The sequence below is a fragment of the Apis mellifera genome, linkage group LG2 (genome assembly GCF_003254395.2).
Source record: "Apis mellifera strain DH4 linkage group LG2, Amel_HAv3.1, whole genome shotgun sequence".
Classification (NCBI taxonomy): domain Eukaryota; kingdom Metazoa; phylum Arthropoda; class Insecta; order Hymenoptera; family Apidae; genus Apis; species Apis mellifera.
This window is the reverse complement of record NC_037639.1, coordinates 8,908,108-8,926,722: the sequence shown is the minus strand read 5'-3', so window position 1 is coordinate 8,926,722 and position 18,615 is coordinate 8,908,108.

Sequence of the window (18,615 nt, the reverse complement as noted above, 5' to 3'; positions counted from 1 at the left end):
AAAAACGTGAAACAGGCAACTGTAACGTAGATGGATTTATCTTTTCGCGGAAATTTCTATGGAATTTTTTCGAATGTAATTTCTAATCTCTCGTAACATCCATCGACGAGGTTTAAAAGGGATTAAAAAGGAGGCGCAGGAAAGGTGGCACCACGAATTCTTCGTCGAGATTCTTCATCTATTGTTCGACACTCGATAAAACGAACGAAGGAAAAGGAACGGTCGATGAATTTCTCGCGCGCAGTGCACGCAATTTTCAAGGTAACTTCCGGCCTTGCCACGTTTATCTCGTTCCATGTTTATATCCTTCTGACGTGCACAAGTGGTACTCAACCGTGGTTAACGACCGATTGGAAATTCATCTCCTCCCTTCCGCCCTTTTATTCCTCCGCGTTTCGTTTTCTCTTCTTCCTTTCCCTCTCCCTCTTCCTCTCCTTTTTCCTTCCGCCCTTGTTATCGAGTCCCCGGGTGCGGGTTGGAATCGGGTGCTTGACTCGGATTCGAGAGATCGATCGAATCGGTGGAACGGCTCGTTTGTGCTTACAACACTCGAAACAAGGGGTGGAAACAATCCAAATTGCCGCGAGTAGTGGAAGCGAGTACCTGCTTGGCCCGCTGCGAAAGAATGGAAGAGGGATGGGGGAGCGAGAAGGGAACACCCTTGTATCTCGCGTTAATTCCAGCCTTCACCTTTCCCGCTCGATACGCGTGGACAGAGAGATTAAAAGGAGGAAAGGACGAAAAGGAGGGCGTGCGCGAGGGTGTTGGGGTCCGGGGTGTGGAGGGAGGGGGGAGGGAAGGCGATCAGAGGAGGTGGAGAGATCGGCTTTCATGCCAAGCGGCAGTAAATTCGCACCGTCGCGACGTGGAAGCGGGCGATTTCTTTTGCACCTCGCCCTTAATCTGCGCATCTGACTACCTAAATTGGCTTGAGCAAAGCTAATCTCGACAGCGTTATCAATTAGCCGCGCTGCAGATAACGTATCCTGTCTCCCCGCTTCGTGTTTTCTGGTTCGACGTTTTTTTTTTTCTTTCTTTTTTCCAGCAATTTCAGGAAAGGGGATCGATTATTATATTCATCGAGTCTTAGTCTATTTTTCAAATTTTCAAACAGTTGAAACAAGTTTCTCGTTTCAATCGACACGCGATTACCAATTCTTCGAAGAATATATCACACCGATTACGGTTTTTAAAAAGTTATTCAAAAAGTTTCTTCGTTCTATTACACTTATCTTCTCGGCGAAAGGGTAACGTGTATCCATTAGCCTAATTCAAGCTCGCGAGCGGCTCGTATCCATCGCTATCCGTATTTCGACCGTATCTCGGAGCGAAGCACCGAGGCCCTACAGGATAAGATACTGGCGCGGCCCAAGTCGAAGAGCTGCGGTTGGCTTCCTCGGTTCGGGTTGGAAGAGAGTACGGCTCGGGGAACGCAGTAAATATATTCTTATCTATCCGCCAAAAAGTTCAGCCGAGCCGCTAATTAAAGGTATAACCCTCGCCCATTCCCCCGCCACCGCGGAATTCTCGAGTCTCGGTTACGATCCGCCTGCAACCACCTCTCTCTCTCTCTCTCTCTCTCTTTTCTGAACAGGACGAGGAAAAAAGGAAGAAGGGATTCGACCTTCATCGACTTGAGGTTCGAGAAATATAACACATTCGGTTCCAACAAACACACGATCGGTGGCAGGCGAAAAGGATTATCGAAATCGATTGAAGTAAAGCGGTGGTGGTCCTCCCGCGCATTTCATCTCGGAATCTCGGCCGTCGATCTCGCCGTTATAAATCTAGAGTTAGTTTTCTTAGATTCGGCGCGGTACGTGGAACCTGTGAGGGGTATTAATTTCAAGGTGCGTCGCTGTTAGTCAGCTCGCGTTACGGCCCCGGAACGAATGGTAACCGGGTGTATTAATCGTCGTATCGCACGCGAAAACGGGTTACCGAGCTGAACGCGAAATTAACGCGAGCCGATGCCGATTCTGCCCGCCGATAAATCCTTGGATCACGCGTTTTTTTGTTTTTTTTTTTTTTTTTGCGCTATCCGCACAGGATCCGTGACTCGTGCACGTTCACTAGATAATGTCGGCTCGCCGCGGTCGCGTTTCCACCCCCGCTCGATAACATCTCCCATCACGTGTTAAATATCCGATTTATCGCCCCTCGACCCTCGATTCATCGAGCGATCATTCATTCGCGTGTACATATGCGGGAACAAGAAAATATTCGTTTTCGTTACGAGGCGAGAGGGATGAGCGCTGTAAGAGGAGCGATCGAGGGAGTAAATGGTCGCTCGTTAGGTGCTCGCAATTCCGTTCACACACGTCACGAAACGGATGGAAAATTCGCGGATGTCGAATAAGCGGTGTTTAACAGGCGAACAACAGGCATAAAAGGAATATCTTGTATCGGCGAAACTTCGAAACCCGGCGGTAACTATTTCGCGGCAACTGCAACCGTAACTCTATTCAAACTGCAGTTGCTGGAACAGCCCTCGGAGACTTATCGTACTTGAAAACTGACACTAATTAACCCGGCGAGACCGTAGGCCGCGATAGTTTAACTATCTTGCTGGGCTGGCGAACGAAAATTATGTCGCGGGCCCCGAGTTTCGTGTCACGGGTATAAAGGTATGGAGGCTTGTTCTTATATTTAATCGTATCTGGTCAAAAATTTCGTCGCTCTTGTTCCCGCTATCCATTGTGCAAATAACATTGTAAATTACATCCAATTTCATCGTGCAAATGGCCGTGGGGGAACAAGAATTCCAAAGGCGATTCGATCGCTTAGTTAATAAACTCAAATACGTGTTTTCGTCCGTCTTGCTCTCATGGCTAATTACTCTTTCTTTCTCTCTCTCTCTCTCTCTCTCTCTGAGCGATTGGATCGGAGAAGGCATTCGTGACGAATCGCAATTCGTCATACTCGAATGGATCTTTATAGATCCGAGATTGAACTAGTAGTCGACGAATTAACAAATCAAGGCGTGTTCGTAGCCTTGATAGAGCAATCATGTTTGCACGTGCTTTTCTTTTTTTTTTTTTTCGCCGATTTAACTTCTTTGCCTAGACACCATTAACATATCAAAACCGTATATATATATATATATAAAATACTTTCTATTCAACGACGTTGTAAATTATTTCCCTCGTTATTTGCATATTTCTCTTCTGAAAAAGAGAAAAAAAGTAATATATCGTTAATTCGAGCGATATCTGACATCGGCATTAAGAATTCACAGTTTAAACGAGTTTCGTTTATCGCCCGTAGTTGGATATTCAAATCGGCGTAAATAGGAATCGGATAATTAATTAGCAATTACGAGCGCGGCATTATCAATGAGCTATCTCGCCGGTGCTGCCCGTTTCTATCGCTTAACCGGATATTTGCCGCCGGTTTTACGCACCGGCTATCCGCGTGCCGGATAACACGCGCGTCAAGGATCGCGATTTAGCGAGGGCAGATAGTCCGCCATACGTTAAACGAACCGTTCTTACGCGAGCGTGTATAGTATATCTCGGTGGAATTGGAAGTGGCACAGCCTCGGTTGAGTGATCTACGAGCACTCGACACGCTCGACGCGGGGCAACAAATGCGTCTCGCTACGATTTCACGACGGGTGGTACGTTCCACCGACGACAGCTTGCCTTTTAGTTCTCTCTTTGCATTGCGACTCGATCGAAAAAATTCGCTTCCAATCCTCCATACTGTTTTTCTCTAATATATATATATTTCGATATCGATCGAAGACTCCCAATATCTAAACTCTGTAAATTGATTATTGTTTTGTTAAGAAACACGTTTCATCACATTTGGATAGATTTTCTTCGATCACAAGTTAAATTTATATGCCCCGAGCATAATCGGCGTAAATCAAAATTAGGGATTAACTCTCCCCTCGGCCGTCCAATTTAGGGGTGTGTCATCTTAGTCAGGAGGGGTGTGACGAGTCGTAAATAAGGCAATTAGAGCAGAGAGATTGCAATTGTTCGCGCTTGTTCGTTTCGAGAAATTTTTGGAAATGCTACGCTGGATGAAGAATCGGGGGGCCACTTATACCATTCTCCAAGATTGGCCTCTTCGTTCGGCTTATTCGAGACTTCTCTCTCGAATAATTCGAGCTGGTTGCGTGTCAGCGATCGCGATAGCGGAGAAATTAATTACCGGTGAGATGCGTCGTCGTACCAATAAAACAAAATTTTATCAAACGCGACGTTCGACCCACACCCTTAGGGATAAGTTGGCCGGTCGAGGAGCAAGGGCCGGGGGCAACGGCCAAAAAGATGATCGATTATTCGGCCAGCCACTTTGCTGCCGGCACCCGTGGTCACTGGCCTCCGGATCGCCTAAGATAAGAATCGTCGATAAGGGAACGCGTGTGAGACCGATCTATAAGCGATCCACGCCTCCCTCCCGCTCAACGAATTCCGTTTTAATTGGCGCGAGGGATTCCGGCATCCCTTTGGAATCCCTCACGTCAAAATACTTAATTGCTTGGATTCGGCATTCTTTCCACATTCGTTCCTTCTTTTTTTTCCACTCGATATTTCTTTATCAATTTCCTTCGACCAAATATTTATCGGGCAGTACCACAAGTAACGGTATTGTTACACCAACGGAATAACATCGGTGCGCGCGCTTCCGTTGACGGCAAGTTAATTGCCTGACGCTTCCTTGTCAATAATTTTATCGTGAAGAGGATATCACACGATACCGTGACCAGTTAACCACCTCTAATCTATTCCACGTGTAAACAACGTTATTAAACGATTCGTTCAACTAAAAAAAAAACATTCCGTCGAAAACAATGCGAGTCAACATCGTTATTAAATATAATATCCTCGTCATCGCGAAATAATTTTCCACCCATCTGGCTGCCCAGTCCACCATAACTTTGTGCGCGTATATATGAATATGTGTGTGTGTGTGTGTGAGACGCACACAAAACTCTGTCTCACGCCCGTGCGATATTCAAAAGCGCGTTGCAAAAGTTGGAAAACGTTTCGCCGCTGATATCGCGCGATTCCGTGCAAAAGTTGTCGAGGGAGAGGGCTCGGTGTTAGCGTGACACGGTGTCGTAAGGTTAACCACCAACCCGGCCCCCCTCTTTCACCTCCCCCTCGTTTCCGGTTTTCGCCTTCATGCTTTCGCCTACTTTTCATTACAACCTGGTCTCGTCGCGTGGTATCTTGTAAGGGATCTTGCAAGCTGTTTCTCCTTTCTTTTTTCCTTTTTTTTTTTTGCATAACGCGATTACGTGGTGTTTTGGCGAGCGCGTGCTTTATTCGCGCATCGTTCGACCCGTGTTCCTCGGCTACTTGGCCGCGACGCCTTTCGAACGAGGCCACCTACTATCTCGTCCACCGATCGTGCGAGCACGGCGACGCGTGAGTTCCACAATGCACTTGCCACCGTTTCTCCCCTCGAGCGTGTGCATCGCGCCCAGTAAAAGCTTTGCTTCCAGGGTATTATTAGCGGCGGTACGTTAACTTACTGAGCCATCTCGTGTTAAATTCGAATTCGTTTTGTTTCCTTTGTATCGTGATCTGTTTTCTTTTCTCTCTTTTCTCTCTTTTTTTCTAGAGACGTTGCACTCTCGTTCATCGAAAATTTAGTTACCGATTTAGGGGAGATTTTGTGAGAGATTGGAGGATTGTAAGATTGTAATTTTTAATAGATTTATTATTTCATTTAGAGTGAGTTAGAAATTAATATTCGAGTTCAATTGATCCGATGATCCATTTCTTTTTCATTAAATTAATTTGGTAAATTGTTTGGTTTCTTAATTCATTTACTCTTACTCTTCACACGATCGCGTGTACGTTTCACGTTCTTCGTCTGCGTGTCTCTCGAAGTATCGCACGGGAGCAAGAATGTATAGGAGAAAGGGCATGCAAAAAAAGTTTCAATTATAGCTAACAACGTAGGAAAAAAAAGAAAGATCGAAATAACGCGAAGAAATACGCGAATGCGATAATCCGAGATGCTTATTTCGATAATCTTTGTGTAATCAACTTGTTTTTTCTATGTAAATCAGCCAGAATATCCAATTTTTTATTTATTTAGATATGATCCAAAGAAATTCTAAATTAGTTTACACTTGAATGTAAATTTACACTTGCAAAATTAAAAAAATTACTCTCTCCAGAAACACTATTTTTAAAGACTATCATATAAAGAAATGAAGCCTAAGTCGTTAATAACACTTCCTACGTTTCAATTCCGGTTTTGCATAAATGCTCAAATATCTGGAATCTAATTATCATCGCATTCGGTAAAATTAAAAATTTCCTACTTATGTGCAATTCACACTTACTTCGAATTCCAAACAAGAATCGGTGTCCACGTTCGTCAGATGGGCATCAATACTTATCCTCTCGCTACCCTAATATTCTCTTCTTTGCCATAGCCAGGTGTAATGCCTAACATCGAATCACGAAGGAAGTAAGAAAGGGGGAGAAAGAAATGTCCATCCATTGGTAGCCGTTCTACGCGTCGTACGATGTCATTACGTGCACGTATTATCCCCGCGTATGCACTTGGCCGCGGCGTTTAAACTCGGTTAATGGCCATTGCGCGAAACGTGAACTGCCCCTCGCATCCATTCGCCCTCTGTTGAACGGGTTATCTTCCAACGAGGTCCCGTATCGTTGATCTTATAAGCGGTCGTTCGAAACTCTGGATTATCGCGGTGAAATGAAACGAGGCATTCGATTCGAAAAAATTGTAAAATAACATCGCGATCTTTCTAAAATGAAATCACAGCGAAATAGCTGTGTGTTCCCTTTTAAAAACGTCCTCGTTGATAACGAGAGAACATTCGTATCCTTTCTTTAATTTTCCTGGAAAAATTTCGGAAAATTTCGTATTTCGAATACGAGTGATTATTATTTATTACGTTTATACAAATTCGAAATTCGGATCGTATAAAAATGAAAAGAAAAACGTTCTAATATGTTAATTCGAATATATAATTAAATCGAATAAAATGTTCTTCGACATTTCCATAATTCGAATTACTTTTCGACGCGCGTGTATGTATCTTTCTTGCCAAGAGTACAATGTATAACGCCCATCGATGTTTCCGTCGCGATTAACCATTTGCCATCGAACCGTTCAATCATCGAGGATACAAGCCGCGCCGGTGGAACGTGTCGAGCGCATCCTGACGTCGGAAATTCTCCTCTCCACCCGTTCTCTCTCTCTCTTCCCCCCTTGCCGAACGACTATTAATCTCCGCTGTTGGCCGATGTTGTACACTCCTTCTGAGAAGCTTCCTCAACACGCGTGCACAAGAGGAGACGTGAGCCTGGGTACTGGAATCATGTTGCCACGATCGCGAACGTTATCGCGGAAGGTGTTCCGGACGCTTCTCTGTTGGATCGACGACAGGTGCGCCGAGGATGGGTCGAGGAGGAGAGCCATGCGTCTGGTTATTCGCTACGCTTCATTAACCGGCTTGTTTTCCTCCTCGTCGTTGTCGGTCCCCCTCTCCCTTCTCCCTCGTTCCAGCCTCCTCGAAGATGACGACGACGACGACGAAAACGAGAAGAAAGACGTCGCCCTTTTGTCCATCGCGCGAGCAATCCGTGGAGGAGGGACACAGTCTTCGGATGGATAATCTCGATCGTAATTGTCTCGTCTTTGCGCGAGATAAATAAGAATCACGATAGAATCGCGATGAAGCTGTTCCATGCGTGCGTAGGATGGTTCGAGGAACGGATTGGCGAGCGTGTCCGATAACGCGAGAAATGGGTGTAAGTTGGCTCGTTAAACGAGGATATTTACACGAGTTTTTGCGTTATATCAGTTGATAATTGACGCGGTAAATTGGCCGCGAGATTGTAATAAATGCGTTCATAGAGCGTAAGGGAATAACAAATGCGTCTGGCGTCTTTATTAGCGATACAAACGATGAGATAACTTCTTAGGATTAAAGGATCATCGGTGTAACGATAAATTCGACGATTTCCTTTTTTTTTCTCTCTCTCTTTTTTCTTTCTTTTTTTTTCTAACGAATTCCGCGTATCACGGTTACCTTTACTACGATTCCTCGACGAGTTTTTCTAAAACAAAGAAAATACAAGGAGAACTGGAGAGGCGAAAGAAACGAGGGGGAAGAAGAGGCATCACACAGTGTCGGTCACCGAACACCGATCGAGTCACGGCTATTAGTCACTCATTCTCCCCTTTTTCCCCAGCTGACTTCCGACTCGAGCTGCAATCGCTGGACGTAACCCATTCCTCCAACTTCTCGCTTCCTCCCTTTTCTCAAACATATATATACACATATATATATATATATATACCACTCCGCCTTTATCTCGTCCACGTTAACCGATCCCTCTTACGAACGGGAACGGTTCGATTACTCTTACCATTCCGCTTACTATCTTATTCTCAAACGGTCCTCCCTCTCCCCCCGTTCGTCATTTCCCACCGAAAAACGTTTCATCGATTGCCCCGCTCCCACCCTCCCCGTTTCGCCCCGGGCCACTATTTTATTCGCCGGGACTCGCCTGTCCGCCCTCCGCGCAGTTTCCTCTCCGAAGACGTCTCTCTTCTCGAATTTCGCCCGCGATTCTTTCGACAAAGCGTCGCATGGAGATCGCGTCCCCGGTTTCCTCTTATCGACTCGCGAAAGTGCCGGGTTCCAAAGTTGAAACGGTTGAGAGAAAAAAGATGGTGGGAACGTTCCTCCTCGCTGGAAACTTGGACCGAAACTTTCCCCTCCTCCCCTTCCGCTTTTTTCATCCCGTTATTTATAACCCCCTCCCTAAAAGTCAGCCTCTCCTCCTTCGTTACTTTAATTCAACGTGCTACACGTCCCGGCAATTTCAGCCGGGAGGGGGAGGGCAATTTCGCGGCGGCCATTCTCCGCGCGGCGCGATGCAACTTTTCGCAGGGAAAACGTGCAAAGATACCCGCTGCATTCCTCTTGAAAAATGAGGGGACGGGCCAAGAGTGAGAGAAAGAGAGAGAGTACAAAAGAGAGTCGTGGCGGGAATGTCACCGCGATGGTCTCGCGAATTTTCAAGGAAGGCAAAGGAGGGAGTTAAAACTCGGGTCGCGAAAACGTGTTGGGTTCGCAAGTTGTGAGCACGGTGAGCAGCCAGCTGCGGGTGTCGAGATTGTCGCGAATCGCGGGACCGAGGAAAGGTTTCCTGTGGAGAAGCGGAAACGAAGTGACTCGCGCTCGCTAAAAGACTTTCTAAGCTCGCTAAAAGTTCATTAGAATCGACCGCGTTTCGTTTCTTCGTTTCGTTGCTTTTTCTTGCAAGATGAGATTCCTGGTTGAAGAGACTGGTGTGATCGGGCTTCTCTTTATCGAATTTAACTTGAGGATGGCGAAAGAGCGATTTCATCTTGTATTACATCCTGGGTTGAGCTTCATTCTCGGTTGCTTCTTCCTCCAGCAACGATGTTTCGGTTACGGGCCGGGAAAATGTGCGGATTTGATTTTTACACTTTTTTAAAATCAAGCTCCCTTTTATAACTACGTTCCATTTTTCAATTTTCCAATATCCTGGCGAGGAAAGAAGATGACGGTTTCGATGTAACGAAGTTATCGATATTTCCTCGCGACAGAACTTTACACGACGTTAAAACTATTTGAATAGATAATAGTCGGGCGAAGCTTCAATTTAATAATAAATTGACTTGACGCGAATGAAATTCTACGTCTAAAAAATTTTAAATTCGTTCACATTTCACAAACTCTAAAGCTAATAACACAATTTTTTCTTTACGATTCTGAACAGTTGTTCAACAGATTTTAATTTTTCCTTCGCTCGTAATTTCAATTTTAAACGCGAAGAGATTAAACGATCTTCCGACTTCGCGGCAGAATCATTTATCTACACCCTCGAACGGATGGCTCGCTCGCGATGATCCTCCTCGCTCAAGAAAAGGAGACAAGTCGTACAAATTGCCGTGCTGTAGGCGCAAAAGAAATCGACTCGCGACCGCCCCGCGCGCACGCCAAGGGGTTAATTTGACGCGCGGCGTAGGGCGTAGCGTTTTATTAATTTACGCGCCGGTGGCGCGATCGCGCGGCCTCCTCAAAGAGTCGTGGACGTTCCTTTCGTTCGTACGTCGGAATAATTTAGCGACGGAGACGAGTCAACGGCGTGTTAAACGCGCATCGGCGAGCACATCCTCCCGATGGCTGCCCGCCGCGTTGTTCTTGTTATTATTTTATGCCTCTTCAGGCCCGGCTGCATCCTCTCAACTACACGCACACGCACACACACACGCACACGCGTCTCGGTCCCACCTCGATTCGACGACGGCTCGTTGCCCCCCCGTCGAGTTTCCACCGGTCGTCGATTCGAACCGCGTCCCTTTTCCACTTTTACGTACCTGTTACGCCCGCTCGTAACTCCTCCACCGTGACCTCTCGCTTATCGTCCCTGAAACTCACGACGTATAGGGAAATATTCTATTTGTACCCGCGGAGAGACGTCTCCACGGCCCACCGTGTACATATGTAATACGTGGTCGGATGCCGGCCAGCGGCGTGTTCATCGCCCTCGCCCGATGTTTCCCTTCTTTCCCTCGACCGTACCTGGTCGCCTCGCTTCTTGTAATCTCCTTTGAGACTGGAAAGCCAACCAGAGGAAAGGAACCTCGGCAGGCTGCTGCTGTTGCTCACCTGTGGATTCACGAAACAGGATAACGTTTAAGGCGGAGAGGATTCTCTTCTCTGTTTTTTTTTTTTTTTTTTTCTTTTGCGGGAAATGAAACGGAGATATTGTGACGGTTGATAAATTATCGATGTGTTCGAGATGATAAAGAGGATGAGATGAGAGTGCGCGGATGAGAGTGTGTTCCACTCACTCACGAAGGAGGCTCTGCTCGCTTTCTCGCTCGTCATCTTCACTGTTCATCCAAGCCAGCGCACTTGACGCTTCTTCTGATCATCTAGTGCACACGCCTGTATATACATGCTACACGTACTTGAAGGTTCTCCAGTTTATGCGAGCATTGAAATTACGCGGGATAACGTCGTGACAAGACAACGTAAGGGTACATACAGCCCTCCCCTCGTTAGTACATCCAGCGCCTGGTTTACGTAGCGAAATATGAAAAGTTGGGATAGTAAAATAAAGAGGACTGGATAGGAACGTAGGTTTAATCTCTTCCTCTTTTTCCTTTCCTTTTATCAAACTTTGATATTATCGCGCAAAGTATTATATATTCGTATACGTACTATTTATATTCTTTCGTCGATCATTTCGATCGAACGATTGTCGACGATCGTCTAATTCACGGCTAATTTCACCATCGAAGTGCTAACCATTCCCTCGAGGATCGTGCACGAAATAAATTCCTTTTATTGCCGCCCGATTCCCGCATTATACGACGTTATAACCGCGGTTAAAATAAACGAGGTGATTCGATTGATTAAGGGATGGCCGTCCGTGGAAAAGCGTTTGACCGATCGCCGCCATCAAAGATCCTTCGACTTCCGCGCGAGGGCGGAAAGCGGGTTTTCATCTCGCGCCACCGGGGAGGGGAAAAACTAACGACGCCATTTCCACTCGGTCTGGTGCACTCGCCGCGCTTGGCCTTGGAGGGAACCTTTTCTTCACGAATTCCCCGCAAGAGATCGCATTTATCGTCCATTTTTATTCTCCGGCTACTTCCGCGGGAGAGAGAGCGAAACGCTGACCACGTCAGCCTCGATTAAGAGTTCGACGGTCGGGGAGGAGGGACGTCTTTTCTAAAGAACGAGGACAGAGAGAAACTTCAGGCCGATCCTCTTCAGCTCGAAACGATGCGGTGACAGTCGTCGGGGCGACCGGATTAGACTTTCTTGTCGACCTGTTCCGACCGAGGGCCAGGCCGGCGGCGGGTAGGTGGAGGCAGAGGACATTTAGTTCTATTAATCACATTATCTCGGCTCGAAGGTTTTGTCACAAGCTCGCGCTTGTGCCCATGATTCGTCGTCCCTGGATATCCGGGATCCCACCACGGCCTCTAGAATTATGGCTCCGTGGAATGCGTTTCTTATCGACTTTGTTTTACCGCGGCCCCGAGATGGCACACTGGTTCGATTTTGATTGGAACCGTAGCGATTCCAAGTTGTGAATAATTATAATTTTTGTTTTGTAAGTCGTATTAATCAATCGTTTAACGCGGTGAAAATGTTATTTTCGAATATCGGTTCGATCGAGTTAGAAATGTAATCGTTTAAAGGGTATTCGTATTTGAACGCGGTACGAATCAGCAGGTTTGAATATGCATTTACATGAAATAGATTATGCATGAAAGAGAGAGAGAGGAGAGGATGCATTTGTATTCATATAAGGAGGGACGAAGCTTCGAAGATTTTGCGAACTCGAGGAGGAGACAGTAATCGGTTAGTGATAAATGGTCACCAAGTTCTTCTCTCAGCTAACAAGCGCGAACGTTAATCCTTCTTTCTCTCCCATCTATCTTTCCTTTGCAATGCTTTCTTCCATCTTATCTTAAGTCAATACCTAGCGTCAATTGATCGAATGCTGAAAAAAAAAAAAAGAAAACGCGAGATAAGATTACACGAATGAAATTGTAGCTGAACTCGAGCTGTATCCACACACGCACACAATGGAGACCCATCGACAAAGAAGATGTAGAGAAAAAGGTCTGCATTTCCCACGAAACACGGTTCTACGGTTGTTGTACATTCTCCTAATATTCCCTCGACCTACTTCCGACTAGGAAAGAAAAATTTTCAATACCCCTCTGTCGCTGCGACTCCTCCTCGCACAAGAGAGATCGCTACGTTGAAAAGTGTTTCCAAGAATTCGCGAACGTCGTCGAACGTCGTTCCGGGGAAAATTAGAATTAGCAAGAGAATCGCGAGGATAATTACGTTGTCGTGGCGCCACTTAATCTCTGGGCTTCATTTGGCACGAAATTTCGAAGGGATGGGTTTCTGGGAAGGAATTACGAGAAACGGGGCACCAACGGGGTTTCCACCCAACTTATATATATATACGCGCCCTAAACTCCGCGGTCCGAAACTAAACTAATTTGCTGAAACTTTTATTAATATGCAACTTGGTTATCCACCGCAGGATGGCGGTGGATAAACTAACCCGCATAGATAACGTCTGCACTTGCACGGGAACACGTTCGCGAAAGACGGAGAGAAAGCTCTAGCTGCCGAGAGTCACACAGGGAGCGACGCGTCGTATATACCACCGGTTTATCCATTACACCGGTTTATCCGTAAGTGGAGCAGCGGCGGTTCAGGTGTCGAGGAAGGGAGGGTGTAGGATCCTCGAAGAATATATAGACGAGAGGAAGGCCTGTGTTCTTCGGAATCGCGGCTATAACTCGATGCGTTAACCTAGCCGAATGTTGCACACGACGATATCGTGTCGATCGTGGTGCGTTCTATCGCAACACGGGCCGGTTCGCGAGCGCAACGAAGAAGATTCGCGCACGCTCACGAATCGAATTCGATCCTTCGAAGGATCGTGGACGATCGGCGGACCGCGGCTCGGTCTCGTTCTCGCAGGCAAGATTGAGCGCGGTTGTCATTCGGCCGGCATAAGATTAAGCGCGCATGTCGTTCGAATTTACAGGAAGATCGATATCGGATCTGAAACAATGGTTTTACCAATGCAACGGATATTAAGGGAACCGGATAGGGCTCGGTTTAAATATCCTTAAGTATAAGTTGGGCGAGTTCGGCGATTCCTCCCCCTCGACATCCCCTCGCGAGATTTATTAAGGACAAGGGGCGCGTTTCGAGCATAGTATTAAACAGGTTGCATAAAACTTGCTCGCGGATTCGAATAATTAATTACGGGGGATGGACGAATCATTTTTCACCTCGGATGGGCGAGAGCGAGCGCTCGAAACACGGAGGAATTAACGGGAGAGAGAGAGAGAAAGGCACGCCGTTTCTTTTTCTTCCTCGAATGTCTGCTGTCCTTTTCCTTTTTTTTCACCTCGACTTTTTTCATCCTAGCACGTACGTACACAAGTAGTGCGTAATTAGTCTTCATTGTCCACGCGGGGTGATTCGATTCTATTCGATTCGGCCATTCAGACGATGGGAAAAGTCGAACGATGGGGGAGTGAATTCTCGGGTAAACACCGGTGTATCCTCTTTCTTCTGTCGCTCTTCCATCCTGTCGTTCTCTTCTCGTCTCCTCCCACCGTCGTTGCTCCGCGGTTGCCTTCATCGTCTCCTCTCCTTCTTCCCTTCTTTCCTTCCTTTCTCTTCTTCTTCTCCTTCTTCTTCTTCTTCTTTTGCATCGTTCCCCTTCCTTCGCCCGCGCCATCCACGTCCGTGGGTGTAAATCTGTCTCCCAGATTAAGTCCGAACCCTGAGTTGTATAAATTGAAGCCGATCTCTCTGCCGGGGCTCCGGAGTAGCTACTCGAAGCCACTTTATTTTCGTTTATTTGTTGTCGGCAAACATGCCCGGTCTTCTTCGCGGCGTTCAGCTCGCACACGTTGCCTCGCCACCACGCTACATCTCCTCCTCGTTCACCCACACACGTATACTCTTTCTATCTCTCTCTCTCTCTCTCGTTCGTCCTGCGTGCTCATCCGTACACACGCACACGCTCCAACGAATTTGTGTTCGAATTTCGCGCACGCGTACCCGCGCACACGCACCGCCTCGTCTTTATTATGCACGACAGTCTACGGTTGCGGATCTTTAATACGACCATGCGAACGCACGCACTCGTACACGCGCGAATTTTCACCCGATTGTCGGTCGTACGGAAATCACTCGTACACAATGTCAGAGAGAGGGATCCCGCTGATATTTTAACGATGAAAAGAAATTTACGTTTCCCCTCGGCTTCCCTTCCACGCTTCGTGGAAATTTGATTTCAATTTCAGACGAAAGGAATTCTTTGCGAACAGGAGTGTTTATTCAGAGTGTGTTTGCAAGGATCTCTCTTTTTTTTTTCGAATCGAAAATCGCGAGTATGGTCGAAAATAGGAAAATAAGGGGCATTTGGATGCGAGTCCGTGGATATGATCTCGTTTGCGAGGTATCTCGTTTCGAGGGTCGCGATGCTGCAACTGAAAATTTTTCACGATAGTTTCACTATTTCATTTTTTATTATATCGCTGCTCGTAGTCGCTTTATTGCTCCCAGATGTGAGTGAAAGCCGCGCTTGTCCGCGCGCGTGTATATATATATATACACAGGCTATATAGGATAATAACTACGTATAAATATCGCGTGTTCACCGACTGCGCGAAAACGAATCGCCCTCGTAAAGGGTTGACCTCCTGCAGGTGCGAGGATAAGGAGCAATTTTATACGTTTGCCAATAACGTCCTTGTTTTTTGAAAAACAGTTTGGATGAATAGCGCGCCGCGTAACTCGATATCGTGTTAAAATTACGCGCGATAAAATAAGGAATGGAATATATGGGAACGCTTAAAAATTTAAAATAGAAATAAACGGAAATAAAAATTGAACAGAATTTCCTCGCTTCTTACAAATATTATAGATCGAAAATATTAATAGATCCAAAAATTGGACGGCGAAGTAGTGGAAAATTGGGGAAATTGGAGAAGGAAGGAAGAAAAAAAGGAAGAAAAGAAAAAACGAAAAAGAGTCTTTCCACGATCCTTTCCGCGCATTTCAGTCGCGTATCGAAGCCGAAGAGAGAAACGTCGATCGGACACGTGTGACCGGCGCCGAGCGCGGGTGTGTATTGAGCCAACGAAGAATGAATCGTGGCGCGGGGGTGATATATCGTTGGTTCGGAAAAATGGCCCTGCCACCAGGGGAATCGGGAGAAAGCCGAAACACAGTTTACGCTTTGGTTGACAACGAATCGCCTTCACAGGCGTCGGTTGGTTACCAACGCGTTTGTCACCAGATGCAGTTGGTGTGTAAGCGCGATCGTGCGCCTCGCTTCCGGAACATGGTTGGATTCGAGGCACGCGTTGACCAGACGATTTTTCTTTTTCATATTTTCATCGATTGCGGCCTGCCTGTCTCTTGAGGCCATCTCGTGTCTCCTTGATAATAATCCTTTTTTCTCTCTCTTTTGCCACTGCGAAGCAAACGTAAACTCTTTAGAAAGAAAGAAAGAAAGAAAGAATTTTAATCCCAACGAATCTCTACGAATTCTCATTCTCCCCCACGACCCGATTCGTAACTCGAAATGTTGGAGAAATGGAAGAGCAATGGCAATCCCCCTCGTTTCCTGGTTCGACATTTGCATAACTTGTAATAAAAACAAATCGATCGCGCGTTTCCCTCGTATTCTTGTCCCATCCGAATATCCATCCAAGTTAAATTTTCTCACCGCCGATTTTTACAACTCACTTCCTATTCGACTCGACTTCCACCACACCAACTTGCCCTATATTTCCGAATCGACATCCAGGGATCTCGTATCCGGGGAAATATTTTCCACCCTCGCTTTTTCCAGCTAAAAGATTTTTCGAAAACGCGTCTTACATGAAACGACAATGGCTTCGGCCGTCATCGGAATTCAACTTGTCACTCGCGAGGCGGTTGGATCAGGGACAACATGGAAAGAATCTTCGTCAGAATTGAGTGTCACGTTGAAAATACATCTGGAGGTAGGAAAGACAATAGATCGTTCGGCGTGCGCGGCTTCCAAACGCGATTCCTCCTCCCCTCCCCTCCCCTTCCCCTGTGGAGGGAGAGGAGATTCGTGGCGCAATATGCCATCCACCAATCGTTTGCCTTTCGAGCACGGCCATACTCATACCGAAGCGTACGAACTTCGTAATCCTTGGCAGATTTTATTTTCCTCCCGAGGCGGACTGTGGCGATGCCCCTCGACGACAGTTCCCCAACTCATATCTCACCAAGAGTCCATTCCTGCGGAAACTTCGATATCCCTCGAATACGGTGCGAGATGAGCGGACTTGGACCTCTGAATCTCTCCGCAACGTTTTGCACGCGAGAGAGATCGAGGATATTCGATTCTCGATAGCGACGCTTGTCCGCCTCGTCCTTTTTTTGCCTCCCTCCCTTCTTACGCCTCTCTTTCCTCTCGAGTAAACACGGCCCTCTCATCCCTTTCGCGCACCGTTGATTTAACGAAGGAAAATTGAAAGCGTCGAATCCGATCGGCCGTGATCGCGTCACACGTTTAATCCCCGCTATTGCTTCCAGATTATTCGACCCTCTTCTCCTTTCTTTTCGAGATGCTGTTCCATATATTTGTTCGATTAACCCTTCAACCTCTTCGAGAATGTGAAAAGGGAAACGAGCTCGTTTTACTAATTTGATCGAAAACTGTTGGAATCGTGAATCTCGACTTCAAATTGATTGCAAGTTTGAAACAAAATTGCACTCCCTCCTGAGAGAAATTGACCGTGTTTATGGATGGAAGGATGCTTCTTGGAAGGGCTCGTTGAAATATTTTCGAATGGCTTTTACAGATGCAAAATCGGGGACACTCGCGTCAACTGATTCGCTGCTACGTGTATAAGTGGATAAGCTTCCTTCGACAATGGACATTGTTCTCGAATCGATAAGTGCGTGTTCGGTGTAAGCTTGTTCCACGGTTCTATAATTTGACAAAGAAGGAAGGGGGGCAATTCTTTCCGCCGATGAATCGCTGTGACGCACAAAGTACCGTTCAGGATATTGTTAAAATATGCAAAACCAGTTTCACGAGGGAAGCGGAAACGCGAGGGAAGAGTGGAACGATCCCGAGTCTCTGTTTCCTCGTTCCCTGCACTTTGCGTCGGTTATATGTTTATCGCAAACGGTGGAAGACAAGTGGAAAGAAAAGTCACGAGTCGTATCAACCGGGCGAAAACGGACTTATTTATCGTCCTCTTTCCCCAACTTTCGCGAAAGCGGATGCACAAGCTCGAAAACGCATCCCGGGGAAAGAATACGCTTGAAATATTGAAGCTTCCCCGATTCGTCTGCATTCCAGTCGCAGCGCTACACGTAAAAATACTGAAACTTCTCTCCTCCCTCGTCATCAACTTGATCCTCCCGGCAAATGGTACTTCTCTGCTCTCTGCAAAAAGGGCATGAAAAAAATATATATATATATATATATATATATATATATTTTTCGAAACAAAAGTTAATATTAAAATAAAGTAAAAGAAATTCCATCGAATTTATTTCTTCCTATCCGATCCTCCAAGAATAATTATAACTTCCTCTATTACGACACTCGAGAGAAGGAGATACATTATCGAGCCATCATTTTTATAATAAATCGTCGACAGTTTCTCTAATAATTCTTTGAAAACTTGAAGGACTCGAGAACGAAATTATTCGACAATTTTTTCTCAGAACGATGGGAAAAAAAATATTTTTTACAAAATCGTCACATTTCTCGTGAAGACTCTCTGAAGACTTAGAGAAGTTCAAGGATCCCTTCCTCTTCATCCACAGATTTATCGCGTCCCTTTTTTCCAACCTTTGAAATTTCATCGAAATCAGCATCTTTCCTTCGCGTTTCGGCCGCGCGGAAAAAGCCCGGTCGTAAGTCATTCCTCGGGCAAAAAAAAAAAAAAAAAAGAAAAAAAGGAACGAGAGTGGTTATTGGCGCCAAGCAGTGGCCGGGATAACTAAGCGCGTCACTCGCGATCACGGCGCGAAAACAGGTATTGGCGGACAATGGGCATTGTACTCGGATG